General features: G+C 37.4%; 1 protein-coding gene across 2 annotated transcripts in view; it reads left to right on the top strand.

Moving 5' to 3' along the window:
* The first annotated feature begins 516 nt into the window (after positions 1-516).
* The window catches only part of LOC129578019 (uncharacterized), a 247,842-nt gene continuing 236,220 nt past the window's right edge, over positions 517-12,138 (top strand). For both annotated transcript variants that reach the window (XM_055466053.1, XM_055466052.1), the window contains exon 1: positions 517-2,808. The gene's annotated coding sequence lies outside the window, so the exon portion shown is untranslated. The remainder of the gene's footprint in view (positions 2,809-12,138) is intronic.

The raw sequence follows: 12,138 nt of genomic DNA, 5'->3' as shown, positions 1-12,138 counted from the left end.
GGAAGGGCAAGAAACGAACGATGATCTAAGATGTTTCGATTTTATCAACGCTATGTATGCTGGTGTATGTGTGAGCTGCAATCAACAGAAGGTGCTTGAGTGTCCACCGTCACGAAATATTCATCGCATCACAGTTTGTTAAATCCAAAGGCAGCAAATATCAGCAACGATGCGACGGATAGAGGAAAAGAGAGAGAGAGAGAGAGAGAGAGCAAGCGAAACGGTTCCGAGTACACAACAGCTCGCATTGTGTGCACACAACATACAGCATAGAACAGAGCGCGCCCGAGATGCAATGTACACAGCCACGCTTAGCATACACATCGAATATAGCACAAACACAGAGAGCAAGAGACCGTGTGAGCACCAGTGAGCGCGCTTCGTATCATCTACTTCATAGACGAAGGGAGACGCATGACACAACATACGTCGGCTGGATACGCGAGCCGAATTTGTTGGGAACAAATTTTTGATAGGAGCGAGCACGCACAGCTCAGTAGAAGTGTTTTACACGCCAAGTCTAACGGACGCACTGTATCGTTTGTAGCGGTTATTTATTTGAAGTGGCAAAAGCGTTTACGTATTTTTCATTCACGATTCGAACAAACAACGAGAGGCGAACGAAAACGACGGCCAAGCCGATTTAGTGTGGAATTTTCGGTACTTCTTGAAATTCGTTTGGAATCAAATCGTTGCAAATCAAGACGATTAGGTGCGCGCGCGTGCCAATAGTCAAAACATTTGAATTTCGGATTCCAACGATCAAAATAAAGCGGAAAAACATATACATCGAGAAAGAGAGAGAGAGAGAGAGAGAGAGAGAGAGAGAGAGAAGATAGAGCTCGGAATTAAAATCCGAAACTAAAAGAAAGGCGAACGAACAACAACAACAACCGAAAAAGGAATTCGACTCGGAATTTCTTGCAAAACATTTTCCTCTGCACTCCGGAAAATAAACAAAGTGGATTATTTTCGCTCGTAGTTGAAAATTTTGATTGAATGTTATAAAACGCAAGGACTCGCTCAGTTACTCCAAGACTAATTTCAAGAGTTCTTCACGTACTTTGTTGTTTAATTTTTTTTTTAAATTTTACAAACAAGTGAAACAATTTCGATTGTCTTAAAACGCATCTAAGCGTCGGCGACGTTGACTTTGGATGCAAAATAATAATAAAAAAGAAAGTCGACACACACAGAGAGAAATCAACCAAACGAACGGAGTAAAGGGCGAAAGAGAGTGGGTGAGTGAGTGAGTGAGAAACATTTTGATGGACTTTCGATCTGCTTGGAACACTGCGTTGAGCACTTATTAAATAATCTCTTTTGTTGATGGAAAATCCTTTTATTGTGATTACTCACATCGTCGGCAAAATTACTCTTGTATGTCTTTTATGTTGATTTGACAAAGGAGAAAACGGATCACACAGAAAAGACTTTATATTTATATATCACATCACAACTAGTGAATATCTATGTGTGTGTGTGTGTGTGTGTATCGGTGAACTTTTGCATAAAATTTGTGTGTTTCAAAACGTTTGTGTTCACTGAGACAAAGTTGCAATATCGAAAATAAAAGAAGACCAGAGATCGAGGTGAAAAAATAGGGACACACACACAGAGAGAGAGAGAGAACGAAAAAAAAATAAATTAAAATTTATGAAAGAAATCTTTTGTGGAAAAGTTTGCGAAAAAGTTTGTGATTCGTGTTGAACTGCTTAAGAATCTGTGAAACGTAAAAAGTTATAGACGAAAAAAAAAAAATGAAATGAGTGAACGATGAACGCTTAATCAAAACGTAGTTTGAAAGATCAAAGACGCAACGAAAAATAAGCAGCATCCAGCAAATAGCAAAAACAAAAAGAAAAACACACACAAAAAGTAAAACACGAAAAATTGTGTGGCAGCTGCAAATAGCACTTGTATTTCATTTGTGTCCATCAGAGTTGAATTGATTCCATTTGGCCATCACAACGATCTTTGCACCGAAAATTGCCATCCAACCTATCCTATTGTGTGTTTGTGTGTCGGTTGGGAAATTTGCAACAAGCGATTTTGTGAGTGTGTTTGTGCGTGTGTATTTTTGTTTTGCAATTTGATACCGAAAAGTGAAGCGGAAAGACACTCGCTCCGAAATCCAAAACGAAACAATTTGTGTGTCTCACCAAGTGCTTAAAATCAACACAAAAATTGAGAGACTCTTCTGGAACTTTTGTAGCGCTCCCAACAAGACACCGGCCACTATATTGAGAGAGAGAGAGAGAGAGAGAGAGAGAGAGAGAGAGAGAGAGAGAGCGAAAGAGACAGAGAAGGATATTTTGCCGGGGCCCATTTCAAGTTATTTACAGTCATTTTGGCCGAAAGTTCTTTACTTTTCTTGGGTGACAAAATTCAATCTCGTCGCTCAGAACTCATTCAGCCTCGACCACATACACAATGAGTCAGAGACAATTCTGAAGTTTGCTTTTTCGAACGGCTGGGCCAGAGATACAGAGAGAGAAAGAGAGAGTAGTGAAAATAGCAAAAGTAGTAATAAACCGAAAGCGGCAACTGAAAACGAACAGTGAAACCAAGAGCCAAGTGTAACAGTAGCAGAAACAGAAACAGAGTAACAATAGCCAAAATAAGTGAAATAACAAACAACACTGAGGCTCGAGATAGAGAACGAGCGAGATAGAGAATAAGCAAACCAAACCAAACGAATGAACGGGGCAAAAGTGTAAACAATGTGTGCAAAATTTACACGAAATCAAGAAAAGTTTTAACATATTGTGTCACCAAAAGATTTCCTACCAGTTTGCGTAAATAGATGTAAGTATGTGTCAGTGATTTTTCCGAGCTCTCGAAGCTCTTCCATCCCCGATGGCCACGCATATATGAGGCAGATGGCCTTTTGTTTAGTGTATTTCTATTATTTCGATATATGCAATGTATATATTTTCGACATTTTGACGGCACACATCGACACTAGCGACTACTGGAGAGTGTGAGATATGTCGTGACGGTCAGCTCACGAAAGTTTTTCGTTTGCAAAAATCAATGTTTGGGCTAAAATGAAGAGAGAGAAAAAAATAAATAAATTTTGAAACAAGTGCAAACACTTCGACCAGTGTTCGTTCATCGTATCGTATTGGATTGGAATGAGGGCGGACGAACTAGCAAGCCAGCGGGCGAGCGAGCGAGCAAGCGAAAAATGAAAAATATAAACATGAATTTTGGTGGGTGGAAAAGGGCAAAGCGCAAAAGAGAAACATTCAAATGAGAACAACAAACAAAAGAAAAAAAAATTAGGAAAGATAACGGGAAAAAGAAAAAAATGTACATAAAAATGGACACAACAATCACTCAACAAACACCAGCATACACACATACAAACATTGACATGAGAAAGTATACAACTATCGGAAGGAAGAGCAAAAACGTTAACTTAAAGTTAGTTATTTTTATTGCCAGAGAATTGAGCAGATGAAAAGCGTGAAAGGGTAGCTGTAGCAGCGGCAGCAGCATTAGCAGCAAGAGGAAAAGAATGGAAAACAACTAAATATTTGTTTATTTATTTTCCATAGATTTCTATTAAAGACAGATCAGATCTTATGTATGCATAAATGCATGCGCTCGGACAAAAGAATTCCATAATAAAACGATTCAATATACAATGAAGTCTATAAACTTTGCTCATTTTTCCCTTTTGCTATGGTTGGTATTTGTTTTGTTTGTGCGCGTGTATGTGTGTTTATGCTTGTGCTTTGGCTGGCTGGCTGGGTTTTTGTGGATACCGATACACAATAACACAGCTGAAGTGTACACATGACGATAATAAATACTTTGACAAATTGACGCTGGAACGATGTTCTTTTATGCCAAAACCAAAGTTCACTGGTTATATCATTTCGGAAAGCCGGATTAAGATTCTAGCGTCATACAGTGAACCGATATCGTCATGTTTGCACCAATGATTTTCTATATATATATATATATTTGGAAGCAGGGAATCGGTAACGCGATTTGTATTGACCCCGTGCCCGCTCGCTCGCTCACTCGCACGCACTATTGCTATCAAGCACACTGATGGTACCCGAATGAACTTGTACGTTGTGCGTATCATTTGACACGCACACACACATACATATTTGTACAGCGCAAAAGATTAAAAACAACCTTCTGGCGTTAATTTGTGACAGATGTCATTCTGGTTTTTTTATTTCTGGTGAACTCTTAACACTGGCAAAACAAACTTCCAACAAACGCATAACTTTCATTATTGTATCGCATATAATTATGATGTCGACTTCAAATCAATCGTGACCGAAACAAATGAATTTACGGGATCATCGTCATCGGCAGAGCAGATTTGGCGGAACGGAGCAGTGAAAGAAGAAACGAACAACAACAACAACGACGACGACAAAAAAAAGCAATCAACCCGCATAAAAACGGTAAGTTAATCATCATAATGTTAATAAACCAAATATTTCCTTTAGCTAGAAATTCAATCACTTTTTTTTGCACCTAATTTCCGCTATTCGACATGGCAGCGTCTTTATTATTAAAATAATTTGTCCAATTTTCGATTACTTCTTTGCTGAGCAAGTATTTAGTGAGCAAACGAGAGAGATAGGAGATGGGAGGGTGAGCGAGAAAGAGAAAAAAGAACTTGACTTTGTTTGTTCCACTTGCCAAAAGTTGTCAAAACAAATTTTTGTTGCTTTTGCTGGGAAAACATAAAATAAGGGATGAAATGATATCAAATACAAAAAAGAGCAACAATTCAACGGAAAACTTGGAGCAGATTTTTCGTTCGCTTTTTTTCTTCTTCTTCTTATTTTTTTTTCATTTTTGCCATCCATTGTGAAAGTTGAAACACCAAAAAATGATTATGCATACGCATTTTCAGGGGAGGAATATGGTACGTAGTCAAGAAATTTCCGACCAAACGTGAGGAAAAAAGCATCGTAATAAACAATAGCTCATTTTGAGTCGAAGAAAAATTTTCGCAAACTTTTTTCTTTCTTTCTTCCTTATGCTCCAGTGTGCTCTAACTTTGCAATCGTTTTAATAGCACCGTAATGAGCGTAGGCGAACGCTGTCTCTCCACTCTACTCCCGGCGGCACACATATATGCATATTGTTAAACACACAAAATCAAACGGAACAAAGATTCATGTTTATCATTGGTGTACCGTATTTCGGTAACACGATCACAAATCAGCGTTGAATCTCATAAAGACGCGCTAGCAAAAGACAAGTATTTCATGCGAATACAAATACGGCCGAAGCGCAAATATAATGGCATAAATGATTTTATGCATCGTCTTGTTCAATACGGATGATGAGCAGTGAAATTGTTGGATAAAATATAAGCACATCGACAGCAGGGAACACGCGTGCATCATGTGAGTGTGTATGCGAGGACTGTAAATAATTTTTCTGGCTGCGGAAGAGAAGTAAAATCAAGTGGAAAGCCAATACGAAACTTGACTACGACTTGAATTCGATATATCAATATTGAAAAATCTGTTGTGTCAAGAATGTTCACACGGGCTCGCTCCTACACTCACACATGCCTCCTTGTGCATCTATCTTACAAGCTCTCGTCACTCACAGTCGACGCGCGCGAGAACCAACGCTCTTGGTTCGTGTTTTTATTTGACTTCGTTGCCTTTGTCGATTTCGCGAGAAAGTTGTTGCTTTTTCTCCCATTGCTTCTATCTATGTCTCTTCTCACATGCTTTCCGCATTTTTATTTCTAATGTTTTCTCGTTTCTCCTTTATTATCATTTTCTTCTTGCTTTTCGACTTGTTTTTCGCATCTTCGTCCTGTTTGTCTTCCAATATATCAGGCGCACTCAGAGAGAAGAGACACACACACACACAAACAGAGAGAGAGAGAGAGAGAGAGAGAGAGAGTATCGTTCACACAAATGAAACGATGTCCTGATACACATACACTATAGAGTTATCGGATAAATCAAACTAAATCATGTGAATTGAGAAAGAGCGCACAATTTCCAATTGATAAAAGAGTGTCTTTGCAAATTGTTTGTGTATATTTATATATTTCTATACAAGTGCGCTTTATCACTTCATCGATTTGTTCGTCGGTGTTTTTTTGTTGTTTCTGTTATCTTTCTCACTTTCTCTATCTCTCCATTGCGCTCTTCAGCGAGCACATTTTTTTGAAATTTTTTATTTTTCATCATATTCGATTTAGCTGGTACGTTTTCTTCAATCGATTATCATGATCGCTGTAAATGAAAAAAAAAAAAATAAAACGAGTGAATGTGTTTGTAACATTTTTTTCCCCTGTTCATTCTCTGTCTCCCGCTATCTGTTCGCCATTGATTCGTTTGTGCGACGATGTGTCGATATATGAAAGATCTAACACTTTTGCCAATTTATTCCAAATGGGAAATTGTTTGAATTGTCAGTAACATTTGTTTTTGATACGTTTTGATACATCCAGCGCTCCCGTGTACACACACACACACACGTTTGGTCGAAAAATTCAAACATATACCGACACATATAGATCGCATCAATGACACATACTCCAACAAATTCCATCTCACACGGTGTATTGATGCAAGAGCAAATAGAAAATCATATTTAAGCTTTTGATGTACGCTTTTATTTCAATCATCACGGAACGTTATATATATACATATATATTGAATCGGTCGGAAACAAAACGAAAACCATAATTTTCGATATTACGCGCCCGACTGCTACCAAAATTGAAAAATTGCATTTCAAATGGAGTGAAAACCCGTTTTCATTTAATTTTCCATAGCACAAACCATTACATTCGTTCAATTTTGAGCTAAACGGGGCGAAAATGTTCATTTAATTTTTTTTTTACCAAAAGCTAAAAAAATATCGTTTTGTGACATTGCAAATTGGATGACACGCGCGCTTGTTCTCCATTCCTCACCTAATCTACCTGCCATTAGATTTTATTCACACCATCTGCTGCCTTTATTTTGTTTTAGCGAATTGTTGTCAATTTTGATCAGTTTCACGTTATTTATTTTCCAATTGCGAACATTTTTATTTGTCACGTCTGAGTATGATGAGTGGGGATGATGAGTTCAAACCGGACGACCGGTTATAGTGTTAAAATATTATTCATGATTGTGATTGGCTTTTGTGGCACTCAAAGGAAGGAACAAAACAACCAATTCAACGTTTTTGTTTCTCCGCATTTTTTCTATTTTAACGTGTGTGTGTGTGTGTGTTTGTTTATGTGTCAATCCAGAGGTATTGCTCTGATGGATTGATTGCACAATGCATACACCAGTTAACGACTGACACTTCATTATTTATTGATTGCAGTTCAATCATTATGGAATTTTCGCATTTAAAAATACATAAAGGCACAAGCTAAGCTAGGACCGACAAAAAAAATGTGAATTGAACAAAAAGAAAACACACAAAAAGCGAATACTACTAACCGACTAAGCACATTTAAAATACAAGTCAGATGCATTCCAATCGTAATTGATGAGGTAATGTGATTTGTGCATCCTTCGGCCCAAACTCATCAAGCAATTTATCATTTTTTTTAGAGATCGTCAAGGCTCTGCCAATTTTACCATCCATTTCAACGAGAAATTCGAACCAATTTCAAATGCATTTTGTTCAACTTTTTTTTTCTCTCGTCTAAATTATAAAGTGATTAATGAAAAGGTGAAATGTTTTCTGTGTGTGTACTGTATATTTCTCAAAAGTTTTCCAAAAATTAGAATGGTGGACGTTAGTAATGTTACGTAGTGTAGGAAAATGTGCTTAACAATTAAGCCTTTATCGGTGGCAAAGCGACATTAACCTGTCACATAATAAATGATTTAATTAAAATGAGCACAAAATTGTAATTTTCTCTATTTTTTTCCGAATCCGTTACGGGGTTTTTATCGTCTTTCCCGCATTACGAGCAACAACAAAAACAATAACAAAGCAGAATAAAAAAGATGGAGAAATTGGGCACAATTAAAATTCGTACGAATGTACTTTTGTACACCGTGCTGAGAATGGGCAAATATCATGTTGTCCGGGTTTACAATTCAACTATCCACATCAAGGTGACAAGGTGGAGAGAAATTGCGAGAGCGAGACTAACAACTTTGATGTTAACCTGCGATCTGCGATGCTGATACAACCATGACCAACGCATTTTTACAAGAAAATTTAGAGAACGAACGAAAGCGAGAGACAGATAGAGTGAGTGAGTGAATGAGTGTGTGTATATATGTGTTGATTTATTGTATATTCTTTTTAATGTCGCATGTCAAACGAGAAGACAGGCTGCCGTGAAACGTGAATTACAATTTTAAAAGTCCATGTTGTTGATAGCCAAGGATGCCGTATTCAATTGTAGATGAATTTTCCGTATGTAAATTGTGAAAAATGCTGGAAACGTTGGAAATTACTACATGGAACGGATCACAAAAGTTGAAATTTATTTGAAAAAAAAAACCAAATGGCAAAAGAAGGGAAAAGAAAAGTAACGAAACGAAAGAAAGAAAATTTCGAAACGAGAAGAGTAAAAAAGAAGAGAACGCGTCTGACAAGTGAACGAAGTGAGAGAAAGAAATGTTCGGGCGATGAAGCGGCGCTACCCTTTTATCATTTGCACCGAGTAAAATACTGACATAATTTTTCTTCAATTATCTTAAATGCGGCTAAAAAGGGATACGACAGCGACAACGACAACGACCGTCTGCAGTCACACACAGTGCATATCCATGTGTATTTCAATGCGTCACTTTCCTCCCTCTAGGATTCTCGGCTTTCTTTTCGCTTTTCACCAGTCTCTCACTTTTTCCCACTCTATCTCTATCGGTTTTGCTCGCTCTTTTCATTGCGATGAACAATTTCAACAATTTTTTTTTTGTATTTGTCAGCCAGCAAAACGGTTGCAAGTCAGCGCGTTTCATTCCGAAATTACGACTACATAGCGCAAATGTGCGCTGTCAGCAATGAAACAAATTCATCCAATTCCAGCAATCTCTTTGCATTTTGTATTGCAGCTAATAAAGTGCGCAACGAAAGAACGAATGTTAAGTGATGGAAATTCTCGATTTATTCATTCGTGGTGGAATCAACAAAGTATTTTACTCTCTTTTCCTTCATTCAGCAAATAGAAATCCATTTCAGTGTCAATTGATAGATTTGAATTAATATTTGATTTTTAAGCCGATTCCTTTTGCTTTTCTTCATCTCTCTCTCTCTCCCTCTCTCTCTCTATCTATCTATCTATCTTAACTTTGCTTTTGGTATACAATTGTGTTTGCCGAGAGATGAAAATGATTCGGCTTTGCCGATTCTAGTCGAATAGATTTGTTGCTGTGGTTATGAAATGTTCATATATACTCAACTAACTAGACTTATTAGTAAGTAAATGAAGCAGAAAATATTATCCGAGCCGTACACAATCAACGGGATTGACAGGGGAATAGATGAAAACATGTTGAATTTCATGAATTCGCTTGACATTTTTACTGACTCAAGAGAATTCCTCAAATATACGCACAAGATATATATTTTATATGTATATAGATAAAATGCGAGCATTTTATGATTGGCATGAAGCAAGTCACGCTCTCAGGTGATTGTTTTTGACACTGATCGCACTGTTCACGCATTCTAAAAAGAGGTGATGAAATGACAATGTTTGGAAAAGCTAATGATGAAGTACATAAAATAGAAATAAATGTCAACTCGTGCAACGAGTAAAATGTACAATGTAACCTAATGATATGGGATACAGTCAAGATGTAGCAAAACGCACACATACACATACACGCCGTGTCAACATTATTTGGCTGTGTTTAGATTTTGTGGAAAAGACACACCACGTTTCGCATTTTAATTTCCTACCATCACCAACAGAGATCATCAAGCAAAATGTAGCGTTTCGCTCAAGTCGATGAACTTCGCTCTCTTCTATTTTCGAACAATTCAAAACATTTGGTGCACACACACACACACACACACACACACACACACACACCAATATCAATATTTTCAAATGAGAGACGGTATAAATAAATGGTGAAGTCACAAAATTAACTTTATGTTACAGCACAGATATATAGTATGCAAACTAAATGGTTGACTTCTCGTAAATGTGATCATGCGAAGAGGAAGCAGAAGCAGAAGAACAGCACGACGACGACGATGACAAAAAAAAACAAACATAAAATCTCAAATTTATACAGATTTAAATCGGAGTGCTTGAAATTTTTCCCATAGAAATTCCATGCACATTGAATCGATATCAATAGCGAAAATGATGCTCGCACCGAATCAAATTCGCATAAAATAGTGCATTCCGAGGAGAAATCGTTGACCAATACAATGGATTCCACAGCAGGAAGAGGTGGAATGATTGCACTCTGTGTCCCATCTACTTGTATACCGAACAAATTGTGAACAAACTGCAGAGGAATGAGAGGCGAAGTGACAGAGAGGAGAAAAACAACTACACAGAGACACATACACACATTGAAAAGCACAATTACATGATATCGAATTGTGACCGAGGTAGCGGTGACCTTGCTTTTCCTCTTCCGCTGTGAGATCGGGACAATAGTTTTGAAAACTGTATAACAAGCGAAAAATAATGACAGTTCATCGATTCATTTCTTTTTATTGCCGGTTTTCAATGCATTTCAATGGAAATGTGTCATATTTGCACAATTCAAAAAAATTTGCTCGAATTTTTTCCCATTCCTCGCCACATTTTTCACCCATGTAGAGCAGTAGCATCAACTGGGATGGATGAAAACGTCGAAGACATGGAAAAAAACCTGTTTGTCTAAGAAATAACCACATTCACGCACGACATAACGAACTTGCTCTTTTCGAAGCGGCAAACAGAATTCTGAAAATGGCTTAATAAAATCATCTAATTTTAAATAAATGCATTAAAATGTGGAGAATCAATCATATTTTTAATACCAAGAGATTCTGGAAAAAAAAAATCAAAATACGTCACATGCCAGAGAATATCAACATTTTGCGTTGATACAATTTGTTGGAGTATTTTCTTTCGCACTACGATTTTTATACGATAACTTTGAGCTATTGTGTATCGCTCAATTTGTAAAAGTCATTCTCATCATAATTTTTTATGGATCAATTCGTGAAATTGTATGCGCCCGGAATACAATGAACCAATGCAAATAGCGAAATACTTGTGTTCACAGATAAACGCACATCAAATCATGAAACTGTCAATGAGTTGGGGATATGAATGCCAAACAAAAACGATAGAATACATTATACCAATTTTCTATGCGACATGCATAGACGAAAGACGAGAGCAAAAAAAAGCCACCTCTTGAAAACAATAGCGAAACTACGACTGTTCCGTTGAAACCAAGCTATTTATACGCGTGAAGTTTTATGGTACTTTTCACCCACTCCCCTCTCGTCTCTGGTCTGGTTCGCCTGTTCCGAAAATGAAAACGAGCGAGAAAAAAAAAGTTGGTTCGTCGGTTTGATCTTTCTTGCTTGTTTTGCCATTGGTGTCAGCTTTCATATCTAAGGTACGTATTCATTGGAAATTCACCCTCCCACTCGATTTACATTCATTAAAAGCTTAGCGTAATTGCAATTCCTATACTGGCTTTTTTGCCTTCACATTCTGTTTGCCGCTCTCGATCATTTGGCCTCATTTGATTTATTCTGGTCGTCGTTTCGGTTCATTCCGCTTTTTTCCCTTCTATTTTCGTAATAGATATGGAACGTCCTTTAGATGTGCGCTCGATTTGTTTTTTTTTTCTCCTTTTCTCCTGCCAATTCTTTTCATTGGCTATTTTTCTTTTCGGAAGAAGGAACGAGTGGGCAAACCGAAGCCGGACTAAAACAAAAGTTAAATTGGAAAGAAAATGATTGAAGCAATTTTTCATGCGAATGACACAACTGGAAAATTATTTGAACAATGCAGGCACCGAACAGTGACCATAGCAAAATCAAAATCTGGCATGATAAATGTCGCATTGTGTAACCGAAGAGAGGAAGGGATAGAGCGAGCAAGAGAGGGAGAGAGAGAGAGAACACTCTGGTGATCTTGTTCATGTTCACGTCTGCATTCGATTTGATTGCATATCCAAATCCAAATCCATGCAATTTAAAATT

Source organism: Sitodiplosis mosellana, unplaced genomic scaffold (genome assembly GCF_009176505.1).
Source record: "Sitodiplosis mosellana isolate CC-2019 unplaced genomic scaffold, AAFC_SMos_1.0 Smas_scaffold_6226, whole genome shotgun sequence".
Classification (NCBI taxonomy): Eukaryota; Metazoa; Arthropoda; class Insecta; order Diptera; family Cecidomyiidae; genus Sitodiplosis; species Sitodiplosis mosellana.
The sequence above is the reverse complement of the archived record's forward strand: the minus strand, read 5'-3'. Positions and strand labels throughout refer to the sequence as shown.